This window comes from Mustela putorius, unplaced genomic scaffold (genome assembly GCF_011764305.1).
Source record: "Mustela putorius furo isolate JIRA1106 unplaced genomic scaffold, ASM1176430v1.1 tig00003859_pilon_pilon_pilon, whole genome shotgun sequence".
NCBI classification, from domain to species: domain Eukaryota; kingdom Metazoa; phylum Chordata; class Mammalia; order Carnivora; family Mustelidae; genus Mustela; species Mustela putorius.
In genome coordinates, this window is record NW_025422011.1 from 25823213 (window position 1) to 25849666 (window position 26454).

At 40.1% G+C, this 26454-nt stretch overlaps 2 protein-coding genes across 6 annotated transcripts in view; one reads left to right on the plus strand and one right to left on the minus strand.

Moving 5' to 3' along the window:
• Positions 1 to 5913, minus strand: part of NUCB2 (nucleobindin 2) — a 48556-nt gene extending 42643 nt beyond the window's left edge. The window contains exons 1-3 of one of the 5 annotated variants that reach the window (XM_004752069.3): positions 5767 to 5887; positions 3540 to 3688; positions 451 to 604 (exon numbers count right to left, since the gene is read on the minus strand). The gene's annotated coding sequence lies outside the window, so the exon portion shown is untranslated. Of the gene's footprint in view, positions 1 to 450; positions 605 to 3539; positions 3689 to 5766 lie in introns of all 5 variants that reach the window. The other 4 variants (XM_004752070.3, XM_004752068.3, XM_045066172.1 and 1 more) reach the window with 4 other exon arrangements.
• Positions 5914 to 6021: 108 nt separating this feature from the next.
• The window catches only part of PIK3C2A (phosphatidylinositol-4-phosphate 3-kinase catalytic subunit type 2 alpha), a 170102-nt gene continuing 149669 nt past the window's right edge, over positions 6022 to 26454 (plus strand). The window contains exons 1-2 of the mRNA XM_013055870.2: positions 6022 to 6168; positions 8912 to 8997. The gene's annotated coding sequence lies outside the window, so the exon portion shown is untranslated. The remainder of the gene's footprint in view (positions 6169 to 8911; positions 8998 to 26454) is intronic.

Consider the following 26454-nt stretch of genomic DNA (forward strand, 5'->3'; position numbering starts at 1 on the left):
TGCCTGGAACCTGGCTGTGATGATTAGAATTCTGGCAGCTATCTTGGACTACAAGGACCAGTGCCAAACCTTAAAGATGGCAGATCAAAGAAGTGGGGAAAGTTGAGGTCCCTGATAACTTTATGAAGCTACTATACCTGACCCAGACAACATAATTCAAGAATTATTTTACATGAGGGACACCTGGGTGGCTTAGTTGGCCAAGCCTCTGCCTTCAGCTCAGGTCGTGATCCTAGAGTCCCAGGACTGAGCCCCACAGTGGGCTCCCTGCTCGGTGGGGAGTCTGCTTCCCCTTTTGCCCCTCTCCTCTCTTCCCCACTTTCTCTCTCATTATCAAATAAATAAATAAAATCTTTAAAAAAAAAGATGGGTAATGGGAAAATAAACATTGTATGTTTAAGCCACCATTACATCTGTATTTATTTTTTGCTTTCTTAACTGATCACTTACCTTCAGATAGGTAAAGAATTTTTATCTCCTTTTTTACAGATCAGGCAACTGAGATGCAGAGAAGTAAGACGACTTGCACAATATCAAATTAGTGAAGAGGTGGGTCTTGACTCCTAGGTCAATGCTTTTTCACTAAAATCTGACTCAGCAAGTTCTAAATATAAAAAAAATGAGATAAAAACAGATTAACATAAACATAAATTTTGGCCTTATTATAGTGGTAACAGCATATGATAGTATATATGTGTGTGTGTGTGTGTATATATATATATATATATATATGTATCACATCCTGTAAATAGTAAAAGTACCAAATTTTTATTATGTGGAAGGAGACTAAATTATATCAAAATCCAGTGGAGAGGGAAGAGAGAAATATTAAACAGAATCAAAGACCACAATAAACAAAGATTTTGGGTTATGATGCTGGCTTTACTGTATCACTCCCCTTGTAAATAAGAATTCAGACTAAAAGCTTATTTTCCTCAGCAACGAGACTTCAAGATAGAGGGTAAGTTTTCTCATTAGATCCTTAACTGAAATTTCTCTTAAAATCCTTAACTAGAATCTTTCTTTACTCTTACCATCACTTTAAAAAATTAATCTTGGCCTGAGTCTCAGTCACAGAGATCAGTAATAAAGCAAAATAGCTCAGATTTTCTTTTTTGAAATCCAATTGTCAAATACAAGGCAGTTGGCTCATGTGCAAACTCACTGGTGAACAAAAGGAATTATTTCTAAGCAGTTTACAAGGAAAATAAGCAAATAAAATATCTTCAGATTTTAAAAACACATATATTTCTTTTTATGGTATATTAAAAATAAAATCATCTAAGCAGGAGAGTGATCATACACATTGTATGTCAAAAAGGCATGTTGACTTTTATTAACATAGCATAGTCAAAAATAAACAACAGATTGAATCCTTATCATTCCCATTTACTGGCAAGCTGTTTGCCTTTCTGGTTCTCAATTTTCCTACCTATAAACTGAACTAATACTTCTTCCTAAGTTTTTGATTGGCTGAAAGTAAGGATGAATATATGGTAATTAGCACAGTGCAGGGCAATCAGAAATGCTCAGTAAATATTAAAGTCCTTCATGTCTTGAAATGAAACAGCTATATAAAGTAATAAAAATCTGTTCTGTAAACACACAAAGTTATAGAACCTAAGAAGCAATACACCAGTTTGATATACAACCTTTAAATGTCATTTTTGGAAAGGCTGCATTAGAGCTCTCCCCTGAGCATTGCCATAGCCAAAGTCCTGAAGCAGCTGCAGGCCAATGAAAAGAATACAACCAACAAAAGAGGAATACAATCTCTTCCTCCCTGGGATTAAAACAAGAATCCCAGGTTTCTCTCTCCAAGGCACTGCCCTTAGCCAGGAAACCTTGGTTGCTTCCTCTTGCTGTCAATGTCTTAATTCTAACAGGGAAAGGGAGTGAGGTGGAGAAAAATAAACGGCTTCTGAGTTTCTCAATGGCAGCAGTGATGAGAGAGACCGGAACCCTGATACCCAACTCCATTTTTCCCTTTAAAAATAAGAATCTACAGGAAAGCAAGATTCAAAGTAAAGTGTTAGATGTATGAGCAGCTGAGCAGGACTCCAACCCTTCTGAGTATTGAGACATTAGTATAGATACTGGGGTGCCTGGCTGGCTTAGTCGGTAGAGCATGCAACTCTTTATCTTGGGGTTGTGAGTTCGAGCCCCACCTAGAGCACAGAGATCACTTAATTAAAAAAAAAAAATTTTAAATAAGCATCCACAGGAAAGCGAGATTTAAAGTAAAAGCATTTGGGCGCCTGGGTGGCTCAGTGGGTTACGCCGCTGCCTTCAGCTCAGGTCATGATCTCAAGGTCCTGGGATCGAGTCCCGCATCAGGCTCTCTGCTCAGCAGGGAGCCTGCTTCCTCCTCTCTCTCTCTCTCTCTCTGCCTGCCTCTCTGCCTATTTGTGATCTCTCTCTGTCAAATAAATAAATAAAATCTTTAAAAATAAATAAATAAAATAATAATAATAAAGTAAAAGCATTAAATGTATAACCAGCTTAGCTGGACTCCAACCCTTCCATGTATCAAGACATTAGTATAGATATTAATGTCTCTGAGGCTCATATCTGTAGAAAAGGACACCATCATATTGCCTCCCCCCAATCTTATTTGGTTACAGTATCCTTGGTAATAGGCTTACTTAATGAAAGCAGATACTATTTCTCATCTGTATCACTCAATAAACAAATTTAGTAAAATTACAATGTTTCAATTATGCATATGTACTGTACTTTGGATAACTAAAACACAATATGCCAAAAAGCTCTGCCAAATTAAAAAAAAATTTTTTGAAAAAAAATTTTAAAAAGCTCTGCCAAAAACAAAAGCATGCAACCGCTATCTCAATTTCCACAAGGTTGCTTTAAAATTTTTAACACAGAATTCTGGGACCAGAAATGATCTCAGAGGTAAGGTTTGGTTCAGACCCAACTTTTACAAAAGGTTATAAAGCATAAGGAAGCTAACTGACGTGGCCAAAACTATTTGACAGAGACAGGATTGGAATCTGGCCATCAAATTCTAATCAAGAATAATTTTCACCATTTCATGTTTTTTTTTTTTAACTTTGGATTGAAAATCAATAAGTGATGAGCTTTTTTCCTTAAATAAGTCATTTGAAATGTTAGGAGCCTGTTTTTTAAGTCTATAAGCATATCCAACATAAAAACAACAAATTTCCCCTTCCCAGACCTTCAGATACTTAGAAAAAGTTAATCATCTATCATCCCAAATTCAGTCAACTCAATTACTCACAATACTTAAAAGTTTATCTACTTAAGGATTACTTTAAATGCACTTTAAAATCCTATGCTTGATTCCTCCAGCTACCCAATACTTAAAAGCGTATTTTGCTCATTATCAAAAAGGCCTTAGAAAGTGGAAAGCAACTTAAATGTTATTCTAAATTTAAAAATTAATTGGATTTATCTATAGAGATACACAACATAACTCCAAACAAAAGACACTGGTACTGATCATGTTATTGTAGTCTATATTAGCAACCATGATGAACAACTAGAGGTTTGAAAGGTACCTTCATTGTTTTCATTGTGCATTTCATTTCAACGGGTATTTACAGGGCACAGACCAGTTTGGCAAAAGTTGAACAGTAAGCACCGATCGGCAGATTAAGGTGAACAGAGCAGGGACATCGGCCATGGCAAGGTGGGTATATTAAGATTGCTGGAAGAGAACAGCACTAGTAACCACCAGGAGGCAGAAATGAATTTTTCACTAGAAAGTTAGACTGGATCATGGAAAGTTTAGAGAACTAGATGAGAAACAGTAGTTTCCATGTCTACCCCAATCACAAGAGTAATAGTATTGGAGATTTCTCATTCTACATATCCATTTTTTAAATTTTAGGGCCCTATTTACTGAGGAACATTTGTTTAGACATTTGTTTGTTCAGCATTTGTTGAACTTGCTGGTCGAGTTTTATGAAACAAGAACCCGCATTCAGCTTCAATGAAGTTGAATCCTGAGGTAATTTCTATAAGGGACAAGATGCAAGAATCTGGATAGCCTGACTATTCAACAGAATTCACCAGGGAAGGCCGTAAGAAACAAAATTTTAAATAAATCAAGAAAGGAGCTACAGGTTATAGGATCCAGATCTATTATACCTCTAGTCATACTATTTTTAACAAATTCCTTAAAGCAAATGTCTCCTGAATTCTTTCAATTCTTACAGGACAAGTCCGGAATCTCCTTCAAACAAAACTATCAGAAATATTTGCATATCAGATCCAAATCTATTAACCATGCTATTTTTTTAACCATAGTACTTTTAATAAATTCCTTAAAGCAACTGTCTCAGCACTTTTTTTTCCCCAATTCTTTAGAGAAAGTCCAGAATCTCCTTCAGACGGAATTGACTATCAGAAATATTTGCATTTAGGGGTACCTGGGTGGCTCAATTGGTTAAGCAGATGCCTTCAGCTTAGGTCATGATCCCAGTGTCCTGGGATCCAGTCCCACATGGCGATCCCTGCTCAGGGGAGAGCCTGTTTCTCCCCATCCCTCTGCCTACCAACCCCTACTCCTGCTCACTCTCTCTCTCAAATAAATAAATAAAATCTTTAAAAAAAAAAAAAAAAGAAATATTTGCTTTTATCCTCCTCCTTTCCCCTTCCCCCCTTTTTAGCCAAGATAATAATAGGTGGTTTGATGTTCATATTCATCCATGGATTTAATAGCCTCAATAAAAGGCTCAGATGGGAGCACTTACTTATTCAATTGTGTACGTGTACATTATCCAATTTAAGAGTTTAGTGGACACTAAGAATCTCAAGAGGTTCCATCTCCCAGAATTCAGAATAATGATTCAAGGGTCATGTTCATATTTTCTCCCTCCCTCTTTCTCTCCCTCTCTCCCTGCTCCTGTCTCTGTCTCGCTATTATAAAACATCTGGATATTGTAGGACGCCTGGGTCGCTCAGTCCGTTAAGCGACTGCCTTCTGCTCAGGTCACGATCCCAGAGTCCCAGGATGGAGCTCTATGTCCCTGTGTCCAGCTCTCTGCTCAGCGGGGAGCCTGCTTCTCCCTCTTCCTCTGCCTTCTGCTTCCCCTGCTTGGGCTCTCTGACAAACAAATAAAATCTTAAAAAAAAAAAAAATCTGGATATTGTAAAATAATTGCCAACCAAGACCCCTTGCCAGCACCGATCACAACAATAATACATTTATTTATTCACAGAGTTACCATTTAGTAAGTGCAACAAGGAAGTGGAAGTACTACCTCCAAAACAGAAAGAGCTCATCTGACAGCGATTTCTCCCTTCAGGGAAAACAATACCACAGCGGATACGAACTTTCTCTAAGTGTCAAGGTTTGCGGGGTTAACAGACCCGCAGAAGAGCAGGGTTGGCCGGCCTAGTTTCGCTTGACCGCGCCAGGGGCGATGTGCATCTGCAGGAACTGGTGAGTACACCCCCCTTCTTAGGGGGCGCCTCCCTCGCCCAGCGACCTGCCAAGGCGAGGCTGGACCCTGACGGGCTCTCGGTCCTGCACTCACCCACGCCTGCTCCCCGCCATGAGCCTCCCACCTTCATCTACGCCAAAGAAAGCTTGGGTGCCCTGAGGCGAGTGGAGTGGGAAAAGGGACCCCACGCCTAGGGCTGCAACTGGAAGCACCCCTCGCCGGTGCCGCCCGCTGTGCGGTTCCCCCCAGCCATTCTCACTGCTGGGTAGGGCAGCCGAAGCCCTGAGCCCTCTCTCAGCACCCGCTCCAGCCTCCCGCCGCGCTGATCCGCACCCACCTCCGGCCTCCGGCCTTACGCAGCCGGGTCTCGGCGCTCGAGGCTCCGCCTGCTGAATGCACGCAACACACAAACCTGTCTCTCCCGGCCCCCGTCCGCGGCTTTTCTCTGTACCTCCGCTGACCGCACGCTCCCGCCTCTTCGCTGCCTTGGCGACAGCCCCCGCCCCTCCTGGAAGCCTCTGATTGGTCCGATTGGGGCCACGGACGGTCCCGATTGGCAGGGGCGGAGACGAGGCCGCGCCCCCGCGGGGTGAGAGGCGGATGGCGTGGAAGAGGAACGCGGAGGAACCTGGGGAGCTTAAGCCAAGAGGGACGTGGCGCTCTGCGACGCTGGCGGGGAAGCCGCGCCCCTTCCTTCTCTAGCTTTCATGGAGAATCTTGCGAAGCAGGATTTGGGCGGGTGAGGTGCTGTCCCGGCATCGCGACAAAGCCCCAGGGATCCCCTCCCCTTTGGCCACTGGAAGCGCCGGCAGCGCTGGACCCCGCAGAGATAGGCTGTCAGGCCCCATTTTCGCCTAAAGGCCTCGCTCGGGGCGACACCCACTCCCCCTTCCCCAGCCTCCTCCCTGGCGGGAATCTTTCTCGTATCTGCACACTCACCAGCCCCGATTATGCATGCTGGGCCCTCGGCCCCCGAGCTTGATTGCTTTTTACCACCACTTCTCGCTCACTTTTGTGCGCACATACCTCTCTACAGCCTTCCCTCGTAGAGCTGAGGCATTACTCCACTTCCCCTCACTTTAAAGGTGGGAAAACAGGCTCAAAGAGCTACGTGGTTCGAGGGTTGGAGAAAATTTTGGAGCGTCGAGGCTCTCGAGGATCTCCAAGCATGTCTGCCAAATAATACTTTACCGCTCTGGGCCTTAGTTTCCTAGCTTGTAAAAAACGGTATCAACTTCAGAGTTGTTCGTGGAGATTAAATGAGCAGAACTGCAGAAAACCAGTGCTGAACCTGCTGCATGTATGTTAATCATGGCTGATTCTATTTACCAGGGAGTAAAGGCGGGTAGGAACTAACTGCACCAGTTTGGAGCCAGACTGCCTATGTTGCAAAACCGGATTCAGTTTACCATACCAACTCCGAAGTTACTTAAGAGCTTTGTGTCTCAGTTTCCTTTTCTGTAAAAAGGGGTAATACTTGTACCCTCCTCCTCACAGTGCGATGATTAGTAGAAAAGTGACTGGCACACACTAAGTGCTCAATAAATATTAGCCATCCTTACTTTAGTGGCTGAGCTAGGAATTCAAGTTTTGGACTGCAAGACCAGCAAACTTTGCCCTTATGCACTTCTCATGGACATACTTAGAACAGTGCCTCAAACCTTTTTAAGGTTCAGTTAGAAACACTTTTGCACTTTTTAAAAATCAAAATCTTAAACTATCTCCCCTATCATCAACGTCTTAGAATGTTGTGATTCTGCCTCTAATGAAAGTTTAATAGCAGAGCCAGAGGTAAGGAAAATAGTCATGTTCTGCTCCGATGGACAGATTGAAGAGCAAGGCACTAGAGTAAGAAAGAATATTCAAGAGGTGATGGTGTAGGAGCACTGAATTTCAATTTGGAAAACATGGGGAAATATTGTATATTGGTTATGTATCATTAGTAATCAATATTAGTGTCAGATCAGGAGACGATACCACATTTAGTGGAAATCACTAAGCCGTAAATACATCTTCCACATTTTTTTTAAAGAATTTATTTATATGTCAGAGAGAGCACAAGCGGGGTGGTGGGGTGGTGGTTGGCAGGCAAAGGGAGAAGCAGGCTTCCTACTGAGGAAAAGCCAGATGTGGAATCCAGCACTGGATCCCAGAATCTGGGATCATGACGTGAGCCAAAAGCAGATGCTTAACCAATTGAGCCACCCAGGCATCCCCATCATCCACATTTTTATTACCCATTATCCACCAGAGGGCCGAACATATAGTGCCTGATCCAGGCACTAAGATTTGGGATAGAACCTTTAAGGGGACACTCTGAAAGATCTGGTAATAATGTATCTAGATTACTTATGGTAATCCAATGGAGGTGAATAATGGAGAATAAGAAAATTGGATTAATCCAATAATAAAATAAGAGGAAAAGGTTAATGTACACTAGCGTGGTGACTGAGATGTCAGCATTATTCTCAGCAATATTCTGTCATGAACAAAAAAGAGAAGACAAGGAAGACAGGACAAACAAAAATTAAACAGCAAGATCCAGGGTTAGGAGAAATTGCTGAGAAAAATATTTCAGAGTGTCATGCTCATATAAAGCAGGCAACAGCATCTTATACTAATAAAGATTGTTTTGTGGTAGAGAAAAACTTTATTGGTAATGACCCCTGGAAACATGCTATGATCTGAGGGACTAATAAGGAAATGTTACTTAATAGGTAACTTAATAGGAGTGGGGGGCTAGCATTGATGGAAAATCTGATGGGGAGGAGGACTGGAGAACATACTATTATTACATTGTACAAGGGAAGAAAACAAGGTTTTGGAGTCAGAACAAGATCCCATTCTCTCTGGATTGAAAACCCAGTTCTACTTTATTAACTGAGTTTCCTCTAGCAAGTTATTTAACCTGTCTCCATAGCATAGTTTCCCCATTTCTAACATGGAGGCAAGAATATTTCCCTTCATAGAGTTCTGAGGATTAAAAGAGTTTATATTTGTAAAACAGAGCGGTATGTGGCATACAGTAATTGCTATATTAATGTTTGATAAAATATTGCTTTCAGTTTCTCCATCTGTATCCTGGGGTCATAATACTGGACTTACTGTAAGGATTCAAATGATGTAAAGCATTAGGGAAGAGATGCTCAATAGATATGATTTCTCTTCCCCTCCACTACCCCCAGCCATCAGCCTGTTACCATAGAATCTCTTTCTGATTACCACTGCCACTGCCATCAAGGGGCTATTGCTCAACCCGGTCTATGCAAGGATAAAATATCTTTTCTTGATTTCCCTTGGCTCAGAGAAGTTCAAAATGAGTTTACTAGAAGCCAAGAAAATAAAAAGGAAACAACTCCAAAGAAACAGCTGATGTGAAGCTTGTCCATAGTACATCTCTTGATACTTTAGACAGAAAAAAAAATGATATCAAGGAAATTGCAGCTTCCTAATACCTCAGTTCTCCCCTTTCTCACTTCTAGGATCTCACAGAACATCAACTGGCCAAGTTCTTCATTGTCTTCAAAAGAGGAGAGAGGGAGGCAGGAGTATATGCTGACAAGAGACAGTAAGTAATCAGAACAGGAAAACTGAACAGTACACACCACATGGGAGCAAAGACTTACTCATTTCACTAAGGTCTAGATCGGGGGTCAGCAAACTATGGCCCTTGGACCAAATCAACCAACTGCCTGTTTTTGCAAATAATCTTATTGGAACATTGCCATACTCAACAGTCATACTCGTTTGTTTATATATTGTCCCTGGTTGCTGTTGTACTACAATGGCCGGGTTCAGTGGTTGTAACAGAGACTGGCCCTCAAAGCTAAAAATATTGACTACCTAGCTCTTTACACACAAAAAAATTTTCTTTTCTTTTTTTTTGCTAACCTCTGATTTAGAAAATTCTGCCAGAAGCATCTTTTCAGCATCCCCAGTGCAAAAACTTTCCCCTTCATCAAATCCTCTAACCCATTGCTTCTCAGACCTAAATGTGCATGCAGATTTTCTTAAAATGCATATTCATATTCAGTAAATCTACAATAAGACCCAAGATTCTGCATTTCTTTTTTTTTTTTTAAGGATTTTATTTATTTATTGGACAGACAGAGATCACAAGTAGGCAGAGAGGCAGGCAGAGAGAGAGGAGGAAGCAGGCTCCCCACAGAGCAGAGAGCCAGTTGTGAGGCTCGATCCCAGGACCCTGGGATCATGACCTGAGCTGAAGGCAGAGGCTTTAACCCACTGAGCCACCCTGGCGCCCCAAGATTCTGCATTTCTAACAAGCTCTAGGGGATATGAGTTATCTCTAGATCAACTTGATTTCATCAGGGTTTTTTTCCCTTTTCTTTATTGAAGTATAATTGACAAATAACATATGAGTTTCAGGTGTACAACATAATGTTTCAAAATTATGTATTCACTATGTATATATTGTGAAATGATCACCACAATAAGTCTAGTTAACATCCATCATCACACATAATTACAAATCTGTTTTCTTATGATGAGACTTTTTTAGGATTTATTCTCTTAGCGGAGCAGCTGGGTGGCTCAGGTAGTTAAGCATCTGACTCTTGATTTCCACTCAGGACATTCCACTTCGGGTAATAGGATGGAGCTCCTCACGCAGTAGGAAATCTGCTTGAGATTCTTTCCCTTTCCCTCGCCCCACTCCCCACAGCTTTCCATCAGGCCCGCATGCTCTTTCTCTCTCTCTCTAAAATAAATAAACCTTAAAAAAAAATTTACTCTCATAGCAACTTCCAAAAATGCAATACAGGATTTTTTAACTATGGTCACCAAGCTATACTTTACATCCCCAGGATTTATTTATTTGACAACTGGAAGTATGTACCTTTTGACCACCTTCACCTATTTCACCCACTCCCCATCTCCTGAATCTGGCAACCACCAATTTGTTCAATAAGTTTGCTTTTTATTTTGTTTCTTAAATTTTTTTTTTAAAGATTTTATTTATTAATTTGACAGAGAGAAATCACAAGTAGACAGAGAGGCAGCCAGAGAGAGAGAGAGGGAAGCAGGCTCTCTGCCGAGCAGAGAGCCCGATGCGGGACTCGATCCCAGGACTCTGAGATCATGACCTGAGCCGAAGGCAGCGGCTTAACCCACTGAGCCACCCAGGCGCCCCTGTTTCTTAAATTTTTAAAGATATTTTATTTATCTATTTGAGAGAGAGCATGAGAGGGAGGGAAAGGGTGGAGCGAGGGAAAAGCAGGCTTCCTACTGAGGAGGGAGCCGGATCTGGGGCTCAATCTCAGGATTGTCTTGTGCATTACAGATGTTACCAGCATCCCTGGTGTCTACACCCTAGATGCAAAAATTACCCACCTTCAGTTGTGTCAACCGAAAATATCCACAGACATTGCCAGATACTCATTAAGAGGCAAAATCTCCCTGGTTGAGAACCATTGGTTTAAAGCAACAGAAACCAATTCTAGCTAACTTTAAGAAAAGGGGGATTTGGAGCACCTGGGTGGCTCAGAGGGTTAAGCCTCTGCCTTTGGCTCAGGTTGTGATCTCAGGGTCCTGGGATCGAGCTCCCCATCAGGTTCTCTGCTCAGCGGGGAGCCTTCCTCCTCTCTCTGCCTGCCTCTCTGCCTACTTATGATCTCCTGTCTGTCAAATAAATAAATAAAATCTTCAAAAAAGAAAAAAAGAAAGAAAAGGGGGATTTTTTGAGAGGATAATTGAATAACTTGTAGACAGACTAAGCAGGGAAACAATCCCAGGGGCAAGAGATCTTGGGCCTTCTTTCTAGAAGGAATAATAGATTTCCTTCTGCCTTTGGGTATTCCTAATTAAGTTTAAATTTTTCAGCAGAAAGAATCCAAGTTCTGTTTAGATCAGGTATTTATTCCTGTGGCCTAGGAATAAAGTCTGTAACCAGGATCAAAACAGGAAGAGGTGTTCAGGAGAAAAAAGGTATGGCCACTGTACTTCCCTCAGATTCTGTATCTATATTCAGCTAAAGTGACATAACCTGACTACAGGGGCTTCAATGAATTGGAGTTCATTTTTCCATGATAAAAATAAGTCTGGGGCGCCTGGGTGGCTCAGTGGGTTAAAGCCTCTGCCTTCAGCTCAGGTCGTGATCCCGGGGTCCTGGGATTGAGTCCTGCATTGTGGCGGGGGTGGGGATGGGGTCCTCTGCTCAGAGGGGAGCCTGCTTCCCCCCTCTCTCTCTGCCTGCCTCTCTGCCTGCTTGTGATCTTTCTCTCTGTCAAATAAATAAAATAAATTTTAAAAAAGCCCTTTCCTACATATAAATAAAAAGATGTGATAAAACAAATAGAGTAATATTGTTATTGTAGAATTTAGTGATATTTACTGTGAAATTTGTTCAATTTTTGTTTAAAAACTTTCATAATAAACTATTTGAACTAAAACCCTTACCTTGATTCCAAATCACCCTATAACTTGTTCCTCAGGTTATCATGTTTGCAAATTCCTTTAAAAAATCCTTTCTCTACCTGCTCCCCTCCCTTTTATTCTCAGCTTATGCCAGTCTGGCTTCCTTCTCCTCCACTCCTCTGAGATTGCTCTTATTAAGCTCACCTATGAATGAACAAGTTTCTGTCCTCATCTTATTCAACTATTAGCAGAATTCTTTGCTGCGAACTTCTCTCTCCTTGAAGCACTTTGCACTCTAGGCATCTGACACCATTCTGTCCTGGTTTTCTTTCTACCTTTCTGGATATTCTTCTTCAGTCTCCTTTGAGACATTTTTTCTCCATTACACAGCTTCTAAAATTTGGAATGTCCCAGGGATTGGTTCTGGAACCACTTCTCTGTCTACAGCCAGTTTTTCCACAAGGGCACTATTGGCTTTTTGTGTTGAACACTTCTTCACTGAGCAGGATTTCCCATGCATTTCAGGATGTTTTACATCCCTGGACCCTACCTCCTTGTCTCTCTCCCCAATATGACAACCCAAATTGCCTCCAGGCAGTCTCCAGAAAAATGATGCCTCTCAGGGTTAAAAATGATTTTGTCTTACTGGATGATCCCAGCCAGTCATACGTGTACTAGTTCTCCATATCTCCAGCCCAAACATCTCTTTTGAAATCTGGACTGCCTGCAACTGTGTGCATGGTATCCCTTTCCTTCCTTCCTTTCTTCCTTCCTTTCTTTTTCTTTTTTTCTTTTTTAAATTTATTTAATTATTTACTTGAGAAAAAGAAAGAGAGAGCGTGAGTGGGGAGGTGGGGCAGAGGGAGAAGCAGACTCCCTGCTGAGAGGGAGGCTGACTCAGGGTTCTATCCCCGAGTCTTGGAATTGTGACCTGAGCTGAAGGCAGATGCTTAACCAACTAACTGAGCCACCCAGGTGCCTCTGTGCATAGTATTTCTATCTGAATGGCCTATTACAGAAACCCAGTAAGTATTTGATGACTCAATGTTATGATTAACTAACTTCATCCCTCTCTTGTTTAAAACTAAATTTTTGACCTTTTCCCACCTGTTGTTCCCTGTGGGAGACACAGGGATATGCTGCTAATATCCCCCTTCAAGAAAGGACTGACTGCCCAGCTATGAGGAGTGTGGTTAACTGACAGCCTCTAGCTCTTACTTGCTTCAGGGTCCCTCTCAGCTTTTAGAGAAAAAGTTACACCCTTCTTCAGGTGGCTTCTAGCAATGAATGAGCAAGGTGGTAGGACAAGGGCCTACGCGAGTGTAAAACTCCACTAACTCACATCTCTGCCCAGGAGCTCCCCATTGGGCTGGCAGAGACTATCAGGTTTGTCACTGCTGTCAACCACCCCCTTCACATTTCTGCTTCTGCCTCTTTTCATTTCAGAAGTGTTATTCCCTGCCTCTCTGCCTATTTGTGATCTTTCTCTCTGTCAAATAAATAAAATAAATAAAAATAAAAATCCCTTTCTGTTAGGGATTTTTGCGTACCTTGCTCTGTCTTGACATCTGCTTCCCAGAGCTGTGCACCCAGTTGCTCAAGCCAAAGCCCTGTGAGTCACCCCTGATTCTGAGTTTCCCTTCACACTACCTACCTAATCCATCAACACATTCTGTTGGTTCTACCTCTAGGATACATGACTTTCTCTCTCCTGCTACAAGCCTTGTCCAAGTTATCATCATTCCTCACTGGAATATTGCAAATAGCCTCAAACTAGATCCCACTCCGATCCCCTATAATCCATTCTCCACACAGCAGCTGGGGATGAACTTTAAAACATAGCAATGCTCCAGGTGCAAGCAATTAAGTGTCCTTATCTGACTCTTGGTTTCTGCTCAGGTCGTGAGGTTGGGCCCTATGTCTGTCTCTGCACTCAGCTCTCCCTCCACCCTCCCCTCGCCCCCTGCTCACGGCTCTCTCTCTTTAAAAGAAACAAATAGGGTGCCTGCTTCCTCCTCTCTCTCTGCCTGCCTCTCTGCCTACTTGTGATCTCTCTCTGTCAAATAAATAAATAAAATCTTTAAAAAAATAAAAATAAAAATAAAATAAAATAAAATAAAAGAAACAAATAGGGGCGCCTGGGTGGCTCAGTGGGTTAAAGTTTCCACCTCAGGTCATGATCCCAGGGTCCTGGGATCGAGCCCACCTTTGGGCTCTCTGCTCAGCAGGGAGCCTGCTTCACCCGCTTCTCTGCCTACTTGTGATCTCTCTCTGTCAAATAAATAAATACAATTTTTTAAAAAAGAAACAAATCTTTTTAAAAAGTAAAATAAAAAAAAATAAAATATAGCACTACTCCACTTGAAAACAATGGCTTCTCATCCAAACTCCTTATTCTCTGTCAAGGCTCTTTCTGATACATCCTGTCTTTCTGTTCAGCCTTATTTCTCACTACCTTCTCAGTCACTATACTCTAGCCATGCTGGTTTCTTTGTTCTTAGAAACCATTCCCAGTTAAGGCTTTTGCCCGAACAGTACTCACTTCAGTAGACCACTATTTCCCCTACATTTTGCATGACTAGGTCTTTCTTATCTATTAGCACTCAAGGGTCACACTGTCTCAGAAAATCTGCTCCAAACACTCAATCTAAAATAGCTTCCCTCTCTTCTTTTCCATTATTCTCCCTGATAGTATGTGTGTGTGTGTGTATGTGTATGTATGCACAAATTCATTTGTATATACAGATATTCACATACATACACTTCTTCCCTTAGTAATTTTTCTCTGTCTCTCTCACTAGATCATAAGATCTATATGGAAGGATATCATATGAAAGGATAGACAATATTTGGTTTATCACTGTTCATCCAGAGCTGAACACAGTTTCTGATGCACATAGCCAGCAATCAATACATATTTGTTGAATGAATGGAAGGTAGATCACCTAATTATGTTAGGTCATTATGTTGTTATGGATGTTTTTTTCTCAGTGTTTTGGCAAAGGGATTTGATTTTTATTTTTGTCTTTTTTTCTTTAGAAATAAAATGGAAATTATATCTTCTGCCCACTGATATTATAGTGACTAACACATAGGAGATAAATACTAATAACCATAAATCATAATATCTAGTTCCATGTTACAATGACCATAATTTCTAGAGCATCTTATTTTTAAAAATTAGTATTTCCATATCCAAGAAATTTATAATCTCCTCAAAATAATAATCCTACTCCCACTTAACCATCTTAAAAACAAAAGAAGAATAAACTATTTCATACAAAGTAGTATGAAGAATCCTGAGGTATGCTCCATGGATTATAAAACTTTAATGAGAATAAAATTCAGCCATGCTGCACTGCAGTAAGGAACAGTATCAAATAAATATTATGGGCTACATTCATAATTTTTTTTCCTTCCAGCAAAAAGACTTAATGACTTAACAATGACTGCACTATGGAAATCTTACTCCTCATCTCTGGATTTTCCTTTCATGAAGTTAAAAAAAGATAACCTCATACTTCATCCAAGAAATAAACAGGGACGCATGGGTGGCTCAGTGGGTTAAAGGCTCTGACTTCAGCTCAGGTCATGATCCTGGGGTCCTGGGATCGAGCCCCGCATGGGGCTCTCTGTTCAGCAGGGAACCTGCTTCCTCCTCTCTCTCTGCCTGCGTCTCTGCCTACTTGTGATCTCTGTCTGTCAAATAAATAAATAAAATCTTTAAAAAAAAAAAAACAAAAGTATATCCAGAGAACAAAGTATCTTTAAAGAAATCCTATAGCACTTCACCATGATAAAAGTTAACCTGAAATACTAGGAAAAATAATCTTATACTTTTTATTCACTCTAAATAGATCTAAATCACACTTTTTAAGCACCCTTCCCTAACTTTTATGATTCTCTTAAAAATCTTTAATGCAGACATTTTCTTCCCCATTTTTTTTCCAAACGATCTCATCCTTTTATGATGCCACACAGACTGTATATGCCCACTCCCTATCCCAAATTACAGTCCTGAGCTGAGGTGACTCATGATGGGGATGATCAAAGAAATAGGCAAAGGATTGCAAAGGTATGAAGAAATGAGTTGTCATTCCAGGGTGGTAAGGCCATTCATATGTCATGAAGGGCATGACCAGGCAAGAGTGAAGGGGAAGACTATTGGCATAGTTCATGATATAGCACAAGGAGGGGGTAAAAATTGACATTTAAAGGGGTAAGCAAACTCTGAAATCAGTAGAGGGTGATGCAAAATAGTACTTCCCAAAAAGAGGAGGGTGAGTCCATATTTGGGAAATCAGTAATGTTAGAAGGAGATGGAACAGTCCTTCATTCCTTCAAGTATGATATCACAGAAAACTAGGAAAATTTCAGACAAAGTCTCACAAACTCGTGCCCAGGAGTAGAATCAGGCGTACAGACAGGTTTTGTTGGCCTGCTTTGAAGGTTTTTTAAACTTCCCAATTAGTTGCCAAGTTGAGAGTTTCCAAAATAAAAATCAGAATTTCTGGCTTCGCTTGAAAATGTTGGAATTCTGACAACCCTTAGCCTGCATTCCTCCATGGCAGTGATTGGCTACAGCAAAAGAACAGCTTCCTTCTTTGGGCAAGGCAGATACTCTGAGTTTATCAGTCCCCACTTAGCAGCTTTACTCATATTATCCACCTAGCACTTGTAGGCATTTACGTTTGTGACACTGGTTTGGGGAATGCCGTATAACAAAAAGGTGAGTCAATGTTGAGAAAGCATGGGATAGGAGGGAAAGGTAATCTATGATATAGGAAGGTATACAGACCTTGGAAAATTCATCTTGACAAAGATAGAAGCAGCAAAATATTTATACACTGTCCTTTTAATCCCAAGAATATTCTTTCTGATCCTGCCACTCTCACTTCAGAGCATTTTGCCCCCATTAGGTATTTGAGAGCTTTACAATCTATTCATTAATCAAGAAATTAAACTGGATCAGTGGAATTTAACTCATAAGATACTTTCCAAAAAAAATTCATTAATATTGGCATAATTCTTATTATATGTTTGTTGTCAGATATCCTTGGTGTCAAACATCCTTGGGTTGGGTTTAGAGCAAATCCCATTATTCCTGAAGTGGTATTAACCATTGTATCTTCAAAGATATTCTTTTGAATAAGGTACTCCGTAACTTCACCAATCATTTATCCTTACAGCATCCTCTTCTCCTTACTTGCCTACATGCCGTAGCTTAGCCTGCTTCTTTTCTTGGAAAGTCTTTCTTTCTCACTAAACCTGTAGTCGTTCTTCAAGGAACAGTGGAGAAATGACTTCCCCTAACCATGCTGTCCTAGCACTAAGAAATAACTCCTCCATTAGGCTCTCATAGAGTTTTGAAGATACCGTTATTAAAGAAGTTATACCTTTGTTATAGAACTGGAGTAAGCTTTTTTTTTTTTTTAATTGTATTAATCTCCTTTGGTAGAAATAAAGACAGTGAGTTACTTAAAGGCAGTATTTTTGTGTCTCCAGGACCTAGTAATCTAAAGACATTTACTAAATATTTGTTGAATGAATGGTCCTAAGCAGATATGGAAATCTACTAGGTCAAAAGGTTATGGGTTGGAGGTCATGATGGGATTTCCTGTTACATAATAAAAAATTGCCATAAGGGGATGAAGCAGTATATGATGCCAGGAAAAAATTCTGTGAGAACTTCTCTGATGACACTAGTTGGGAAGTGTTGACTACAATAGACGATGAGCTAAACTGTGCATTTAGGTGACTAGGGTGATACGGGCCTCTCAGGAGTCCTCCCATACTCAGATAAGCATTAGTACCTACCAGTGCCTGGAATCTAGTAAGCCTACAATAAACACTTGTTGAATAAATTAATGAGGTAATGAGTGTGGAATGAGCTAGCATATCCTGGGCTCTGGGCCATCCTAAACCAGGCTTTGGTTCCAATCTGGATTAGTCAGGAGAGATTTGATTTTTGTGTCAAGCTGAACTGTCACATGACTATGTTCTGAGTTGGGCTGATCTCTTAGCTGAGGATAACATGGTTGTTTTTCTATGTCGGTATAAATCTTGAGCCCACATTGTATTGAGATGGTACTGGCTGGAATTCTGACTGAACTGTAAACTGATCTGAACTGATACACTTGAACTGGTCAGCAGGTTTGATCTTAGATATGGGTTCCAGTTTGGGCTGTAGATTGGTTTGTGATTTTCCTTGGCTATGCAATTTGCCCATAACTCAAATCATGATTAGGTCAAACCAGAGTATGGTCAAAATTCCAAAGACAAAGAAATTAGTAACTCGAGTAACTTTTGAACATAGTATTTGGCATGTATATACACTTAGGCTGAAGACCAAAAGAACTATAAGCAAATTTTTTTTTTTTACTTTTTTGTGCTACTTTATTAAGCTATGATTGACATATAAAAAGCTATATATATTTAACATATACAACTCGATGAGTTTGGAGATAAGTATATACCTGTGAAACCATTACCACCATCAAGGCCACACTTACCCATTACTTCCCAAAGCTTCCTCCCCATCTCTTTACTGTTGTTGTCATTAGTGTGTGTATGCCTGTGTGTGTATGTGTGTGTTGTAACAGCACTTAATGTAAGATCTACTCTGTTAGCAAATTTTTTTTTAAGATTTTATTTATTTATTTGAGAGAGAGAGAGAGCCCTAGGTGAGAGAGCAGCAGAAGGAGAGGGAGAAGCAGACTTTCCGCTGAGCAGGGGGCCTGGCTTGATCCCAGGACCCCCAGGACCATGACCTGAGCTGAAGGCAGACACTTAACTGACTGAGCCACCCAGGCACCCCTATTAGCAAATTTTAAATGTGTAATATAGGATTGTTAGCTTTAGGCACGATGCTGTGTAGTAGATCTCCAGTACTTACTTATCTGGAATTTGACCCTTTAGCTATCACCTTCCAAATTTCCCCTCTCCCCATCACTCTACTCTCTGCTTCCATGAGTTGGACTATCTTAAATTCCACATATAAGTAAGGTCATTCAGTATTTGTCTTTTTATGTCTGATTTATTTCACTTAGTGTAATGTCCTCTGTGTCCATTCCATGTTATTGCAAATGGCAGGATTTTTTTCCTGTTTAAAGCTGAATAATAACCCATTGTTCGTATATACCACATTTTCTTTATCCACTCATCTATTGATAAAAATTTTATTGTTTCTATGTCTTGGCAGTTGTAAATAATGCACCAGTGAGTATGAGAGTTTAGTTATCTCTCCAAGATCCTGATTTCAATTCCTTTGGATTAATATCCAAAAGTGGGATTGCTGGATCATATGATAGCTCTATTTTTAATTTGTTGAGGAACTTCCATGCTATTGTCCATATGGCTGTACCATTACATTCCCATCAACAGTATACCAGGATTCCCCCCTTTTCCACACCCTCACCCACACTTATAATCTTATGTTTTTTAATAATAGCCGTTTTAGCAGTTATGAGAGTCCATAGGTTGCCTTTTCATTTTGTTGACAGTTTCTATGCAGTCCAAATGGACACAAGGCAAATAAAATTAACTTTTTAAGTTTTGTGCTTCACCGTGCTCTTTAATATTCTGGAATAAACTGACACTCTATAATTTAGGTCATTGGTTCTGTTTTAGATCCATGAAGTTAAAGCTATTTCATAATAATACAAAGATGTTATTTATTGTGTGTTAACATGCAATTGAATCATCACTGCTAACTTTAAATAATCAATAAAAAAGTCTTTGAAATTTTCTTGTATGAGTGAAAAGGAATCTGGAGACTAAAAAATTTGAGAATTTCTTCTTTAGAACACAACCTATTCTTTTCTCTTAGAAAACAAAGATATACCAATCAGAATGGCTAAAATTTTTTTTAAAAAAAAAGAATGGCTAAAATTAACAAGTCAGGAAATGACAAGTGTTGGCGAGGATGTGGAGATAGGGGAAACCTCTTGTGATGTTGGTGGGAACGCAAGTTGGAGCAGCCACTCTGGAAAATAGCATGGAGGTTCCTCAAAAATTTGAAAATAGAGCTACCCTATGACCCCGCAATCACACTACTGGGTATTTACCCCATATTTACCCCAGAGATACAAATGTAGTGATCCGAAGGGGCATGTACACTCCAAAGTTTATAGCACAATAGCCAAACTATGGAAAGAGCCTAGATGGTCACCAACAGATGAATGGATAAAGATGTTGTATATATATACAATGGAATATTATGCAGCCATCAAAACCCGAAAATCTTGCCATTTGCAACAACACGGATGGAATTAGAGAGTATTATGCTAAGCAAAATAAGTCAATCAGAGAAGACAATGATCATATGATTTCACTGATATGAGGAAGTTGAGAAACAAGACAGAGAAGCATAGGGGAAGGGAGGGAAACAAGATGTAACCAGAGAGGGAGATAAACCATAAGAGACTCTTAATTTCGGGAAACAAACTGAGGGTTGCTGGAATGGAGGGGGATGAGACGATTAGGGTGGCTGGGTGATGGACATTGGGGAGGATTTGTGTATTGGTGAGCACTGTAAATTGTGTAAGACTGGGGGCGCCTGGGTGGCTCAGTGGGTTAAGCCTCTGCCTTCAGCTCAGTTCATGATCTCAGGGTCCTGGGATCAAGCCCCACATCAGGCTCTCTGCTCAGCAGGGAGCCTGCTTCCTCCTCTCTCTCTGCCTGTGTCTCTGCCTACTTGTGATCTCTGTCTGTCAAATAAATAAATAAAATCTTTTAAAAAAAAATTGTGTAAGACTGACAAAGCACAGACCTGTACCCCTGAAACAAATAATATGTTGTATGTTAAAAAAAAATGTTATATATATTAAAAAAAAAGACATGCATGGTTGTAGTTCCTCTGTCAGTATTACTCCTAGAATAGTCTGAACCACTTATATTGACTAACATTTAACCAAAGTGACTAAACTCTGTTGCACAAAGAAAATTGTTGGTTGGGGGCAGGGGTGGATAAATGAGAACTGCCAGTTGTACAGGAGTTTTCTAGCAGACTAGCAAAGCTCATGAATATATGTAATACAGATTATACATATCTTTTCAACCTCTTAAAGCAACAAAAGCGAACATGTTTATTAACATGCTTATAAAAACATGCTTATTAAAGCTTATTTCTAGCATATAAAAATAAGCAAAACCATGTACACCTTGAACTATGCTTAGTAATAACCAATGATGCAGTATTTAACATTACTTAGAACTTTTCTAGGTATTCAATGATTATCCATTTATTAACTTAGTATCAGTCTCTTATTTTTTAAGTTTAAGAACTTGGAAATTGGGACACCTGGGAGGCTCAGTCAGTTAAGCATCTGCCTTCAGCTCAGGTCATGATCCCAGGGTCCTGGAATGGAGCCCTGTACTGGCTTCTTGCTCAGCGGGGAGTCTGCTTCTCCCACTCCCTCTGCCTACCACTCTTCCTTCTTGTGCTTTCTCTCTCTCTCTGTCAAATAACTAAATAAAATCTTTTTTTAAAACTTGGAAATCAATTAGGTTACTATAAATCATACATATGGCAAAATATAATTACTGTTGAATTAAAACATTTGTCAGTTTAATGGTTCAATTTAGTTGAACATGATCTTGTATTTCATAATATTAAACATTATTAATGCCCACTAGCCAGAGACCATCAGGAACGCTCCTGTGGTGGAACAAGCTTGGTTTATAACTCCTTGCAGCAGGAAAGAGCATATATGATAGGCCCCTTCGGGTGGCTCAGTAGAAAGGTATTAGAAAGGACTGACAGGACTTGAGATTTGGTTGGTTAATGTTGAAGAAAGTACAGGAAGAGAGGGTTTACTCTAGGTCAGGGGTTGTCAGAAAGTAAGGACAATTCTGTGAGTATCTCAACAAATATTATTCAGAGGGCGGACAAAGTAAAGCAAGCCTAGAGCTATAATTGGTAAAGCAACAGCAGTTACTCATACTTGCTGGTATAAGAAGATATTTGGTATTTTATGGCTTGGACAATGTTCTTGCTTTGTCTGTGTTCAGACATGATCATTGGAATGGACTTGTTTTTGTCTTAATCCATCACAGAGTGGCCTGGCCTTATCTGATGCTGATGTTCTGTGAAATAGCTCATGTTCAGCAGAAGACCATCAAGTCCTACCTGTGAGTGCCAAGCCGGCTCTTAGCAACACTGAGCTCAGCCCAGCAACTGATAGCACCAGGCCGGTTCTTGGATGTCAGGGACTGTATTTTTTTGTTTTTTGTTTTTTGTTTTAAATTAAAGTGATATAGAAGTAGTGTTAGCTTATTTGGTCAGTAAACCTCCTTAGGTTTAGGAAAAACAAATCCCAAGTAGAACAAAATGTACATTTATTTTTTACCTAACACTGATAAATTAGAGAAAAGATAAATCCCTTTTTTAAAAACCAAAATTGTTAAATGAGTCTTTTTTTTTTAAGATTTTATTTATTTATTTGACAGAGAGAGATGACAAGCAGGCAGAGAGAGAGGAGGAAGCAGGCTCCCTGCTGAGCAGAGAGCCCGATGCGGGGCTCGATCCCAGGACCCCGAGATCATGATCTGAGCCGAAGGCAGCGGTTCAACCCACTGAGCCATCCAGGTGCCCCTGTTAAATGAGTCTTGAAGGGATTCAGAAGATGCCACTTCAAAATATGTTGATTTGTCCTATTGATGATTTTGAGCTAAAGGCACTTGAGAAACAGTAGATATAAGAAGGGCACTCTGACTTCCTCTTTTCTTTCTGCAAGCAGGAGATAAAACTCCCATGTAAAAGACGTCTTCTCTGGGGGCACCTGGGTGGCTCAGTGGGTTAAAGCCTCTGCCTTCGGCCCAGGTCATGATCCTGGAGTCCTGGGATCGAGCCCCACATTGGGCTCTCTGCTCAGCGGGGAGCCTGCCTCCCCCTCTCTGTCTGCCTCTCTGCCTGCTTGTGATCTCTGCCTGTCAAATAAGTAAATAAAATCTTAAAAAAAAAAAAGATTAAAAATAAAAAAATAAATAAATAAAAATTTAAAAAAAAAGACATCTTCTCTGTATCTGGAGAAGAACATTCCTATCACCAAAGATAGGACAAAATAGTCCAAAAAATCTGTACAAACAAACCCTTATTAAAATAACCCTACTTTCCTCAAGTTTCCCCAAATATTTTTAGTTACTTTTTCATAATTGCTATTCTTTGTTCAACCTAGTATAAAAGCACTTAGGTCTAACCACTTTTGGGGTCTTTACTTTCCCGTGAAGATTCTCCTATACATGTAAAAATAAATTTTATATGCTATTTTTTTTTAAGATTTTATGTGTTTATTTGACAGAGAGAGGGGAGAGTGGGCACAAGCAAGGGGAATGGCAGAGGGAGAGGGAGAAGCAGATGTAGGGCTCAATCCCAGAACCTTGGGATCATCACCTGAGCCATGATCATGATCTGAGCCAAAGGCAGACGCTCAACCGACAGAGCCATCCAGAAGCCCTGCTTTTCTTTTCTTAATCTGTCTATGTGAACTTAATTCTCAAGCCATCCAGAGACCATAAAAGGGTATAGGAAAAGTTTTGCCTCATCTACGGTCTCATTTGTCAAAGATTTACCTTAATTATGTGAACTTGGATTCTTAAAATGTTCCTGAGTTAGTTTCTTTTTTTTTTTTTTAGATTTTATTTATTTGACAGAGAGAAATCACAAGTAGACAGACAGACAGGCAGAGAGAGAGAGAAAGAGAGAGGAAAGCAGGCTCCCCGCTGAGCAGAGAGCCCGATGCGGGACTCAATCCCAGGACCCTAAGATCATGACCTGAGCCGAAGGCAGCGGCTTAACCCACTGAGCCACCCAGGCGCCCCCTGAGTTAGTTTCTTTTAGAATTTTTTTTTAGTCTGGCACATTTAAAGGAATAGATATTTTATTTCCTTATTTAAGGGAATTTTAGGAATAATTGTTTATATGAGTATTTATCTCTATAAGCCAACCAGAACAGAGCTCTTTTAATTTAGAAGACTTTATAATCAAATTTATTAATACCATCCAGAGACAGGAAGACACTTCACACTTCTATAGAGAGAAGTAAAGGGCTTTCTAAATTACATACAAACGGATAGATAGAGATCTAGATTTATAGCTCTAAATCTATCATTTCAACTACAAGTCAAGAATAAACACGGAAGGGACACCTGGGTGGCTCAGTTGGTTAAGCCGCTGCCTTCAGCTCCAGTCATGATCCTGGGATCCTGGGATCAAGTCCCACATCCGGCTGGAGAGCAGCAGGGAGCCTGCTTCTCTCCCTCTGACTCTGCCTGCCTCTCTGTCTGCTTGGACACTCTCTCTCTCTGACAAATAAATAAATAAAATCTTTTTTAAAAAGTAGAATAAACACAGAAACACAAAAACTCATTACTTTAGATATCAAAGCGTTGTTATCCTCCCATGAGAAGCTGTTCTCCTTTGTGGTATGCATGGTCTTAAAGTAGACAAACAGACAAACAAGCAAGACTAACAAACCAGAAAACCAGATCTCTGTTTTTCTCTTACCCACAGAAATAGATAGGTATCATCCATCTGCATATTTCACCAATTAGACCTTAAAACCACATTCCCAATCATCGCTGTCAAGTTTGGAGAACAACTTACCAGCCGTAAGCAATACAGACACAAAAAATAAAGCACAATATTGGTAGAGGAGAAAGTAGGGAAACAGTCCCCCGAGTTAAAAATCTGTTGCCAACTAGCATTCACCTCTACAAGTCAAAAAATAAGTATCTGGGCTTTAGCCACCCGTGAGGTATATATACTTGTTTAGACAGCAGTGTAATTTACCTGGCCCTTTCATGTGACTCCATTGACATCCTGGTGGATAACCTCCAAAATAGTTAAAAGTATGCATTCTTTGGAAAGGTAAAATCATGACTGATACAAATATAAACATGTATCAAAAATTTTATTTGACTCTTTAATTAATAAGGGAACCACCAAGATGTTATAATGGGGTTCAAAGAAGAATAAACAATGCTGAAATACATTTTACAATTAGATACAAAATTGGTCTATCAACTGGGCAGTCAATGATCAGTTGCATTCCACCAGACATAATTCATTTCCATTTTTCTGGACGATAACATCTGCATTATCCTCTGCTTTCTAGAATTTACAGTGTTATAAAATAGTTCAAAGACAATGAAGGTTGGGGTAACTGGGAAGGGTGCATGAGGCAGGCACTAGTAATCTTTTTGTTAGTCCACTTAAAATTTTTTCACAATTTTTCCTGACAAACAGATCCCTTAAAAAAAAAATATATATATATATATATACATACATACATACATACATATACATACACACATACATGTATGAATAGATATAACTAAATAGATTTTTGTAGATGAGATGCCTGGGTGGCTTACTCAGTTAAGTGTCTGTTTTCAGCTCAGGTCATGATCTTCAGGGTCCTAGGATTGAGCCCCATGTCTGGCTCTCTGCTCAGCAGGGAGTCAGCCTCTCTCTCTCTCTCTCTCTGTCTCTCTCAAATAAAAAAATAAAATCATTTAAAAATTAAATTTTTGTTGGATTATATAAGTAATAAAATGTTTTTAAAGACTAGCTTGTTAATATGGCTTCAGGAATCTAATATGGGTAGAGGTAGGAAAGGGAAGATAAATAAAGGAGGAGTCTAGAAAAAGGAAGAAAAATTTGTGTTTTAAAAAATCATTGCAGGGCACTTGGGTGGCTCAGTTGGTTAAGTGTCTGCCTTTGGCTGAAGTCATGATCCTAGAGTCACAGGATGAAGCCCCACATTGGGTCCCTGCTTACCAGGGAGTCTGCTTCTCCTACCCATCACCCCACTTGTGCTCTCTCTCTCACACGTACATGCCCTCGCTCTCTCTCAAAGAAATAATAAAATCTTGAAAGAAAGAAAGAGAGAGGAAGGAAGGGAGGAAGGAAGGAAAGAGAGGAAGGGAAAATTCTTTGCATGAGTGGCTCCTGGCTGGCTTAGTCGGTGGAGCATGCAACTCTTGAATGCAGGATTGTAAGTTTGAACCCCATGTTGTACTTAAAAATAAAATCTTAAAACAAAAATCATTGCCAAAAAAAAAAAATATCACTGCATATATTACAAATATCACTGCATATATTACAATGTTTATACATTCTAGGTTTTTGTTCTAGGTGATAACATATGTTTGTTACATTTTTTTTCAGAACCTTTCTGTAGTTATTTTTTTTTCCCAAATAAAATTTAGAAAGAAAAAGGAGGTCTCAGACATCAACTCTTATGGGAAATGGGATGTGGTTTTCAGTTAGCCAGGCTAGCCTGGTCTGGTCTCGGCTTCTTCTTAGTTGTCAATGATCCTTTTTTTTTTTTTTAAGATTTTATTTATTTACTTGACAGAGAGAGATCACAAGTAGGCAGAGATGCCGGCAGAAATAGAGGGAGGAAGCAGGCTCCCTGTTGAGCAGAGAGCCCGATGGGGGGCTCGATCCCAGGACCCTGAGATCATGACCTGAGCCTAAGGCAGAGACTTTAACCCACTGAGCCATCCAGGCGCCCCCAATGATCCTCTCTTAAATGTTCCTAATGTGTGTTAAGTCTGACTTCATCTAACTTCTTGCTTCAGAAACTGAACCCCTCCCAAGCTCTTCCCTCTCCCTGTCCTCCCTTCCCTAAGACAAGGAGCAATA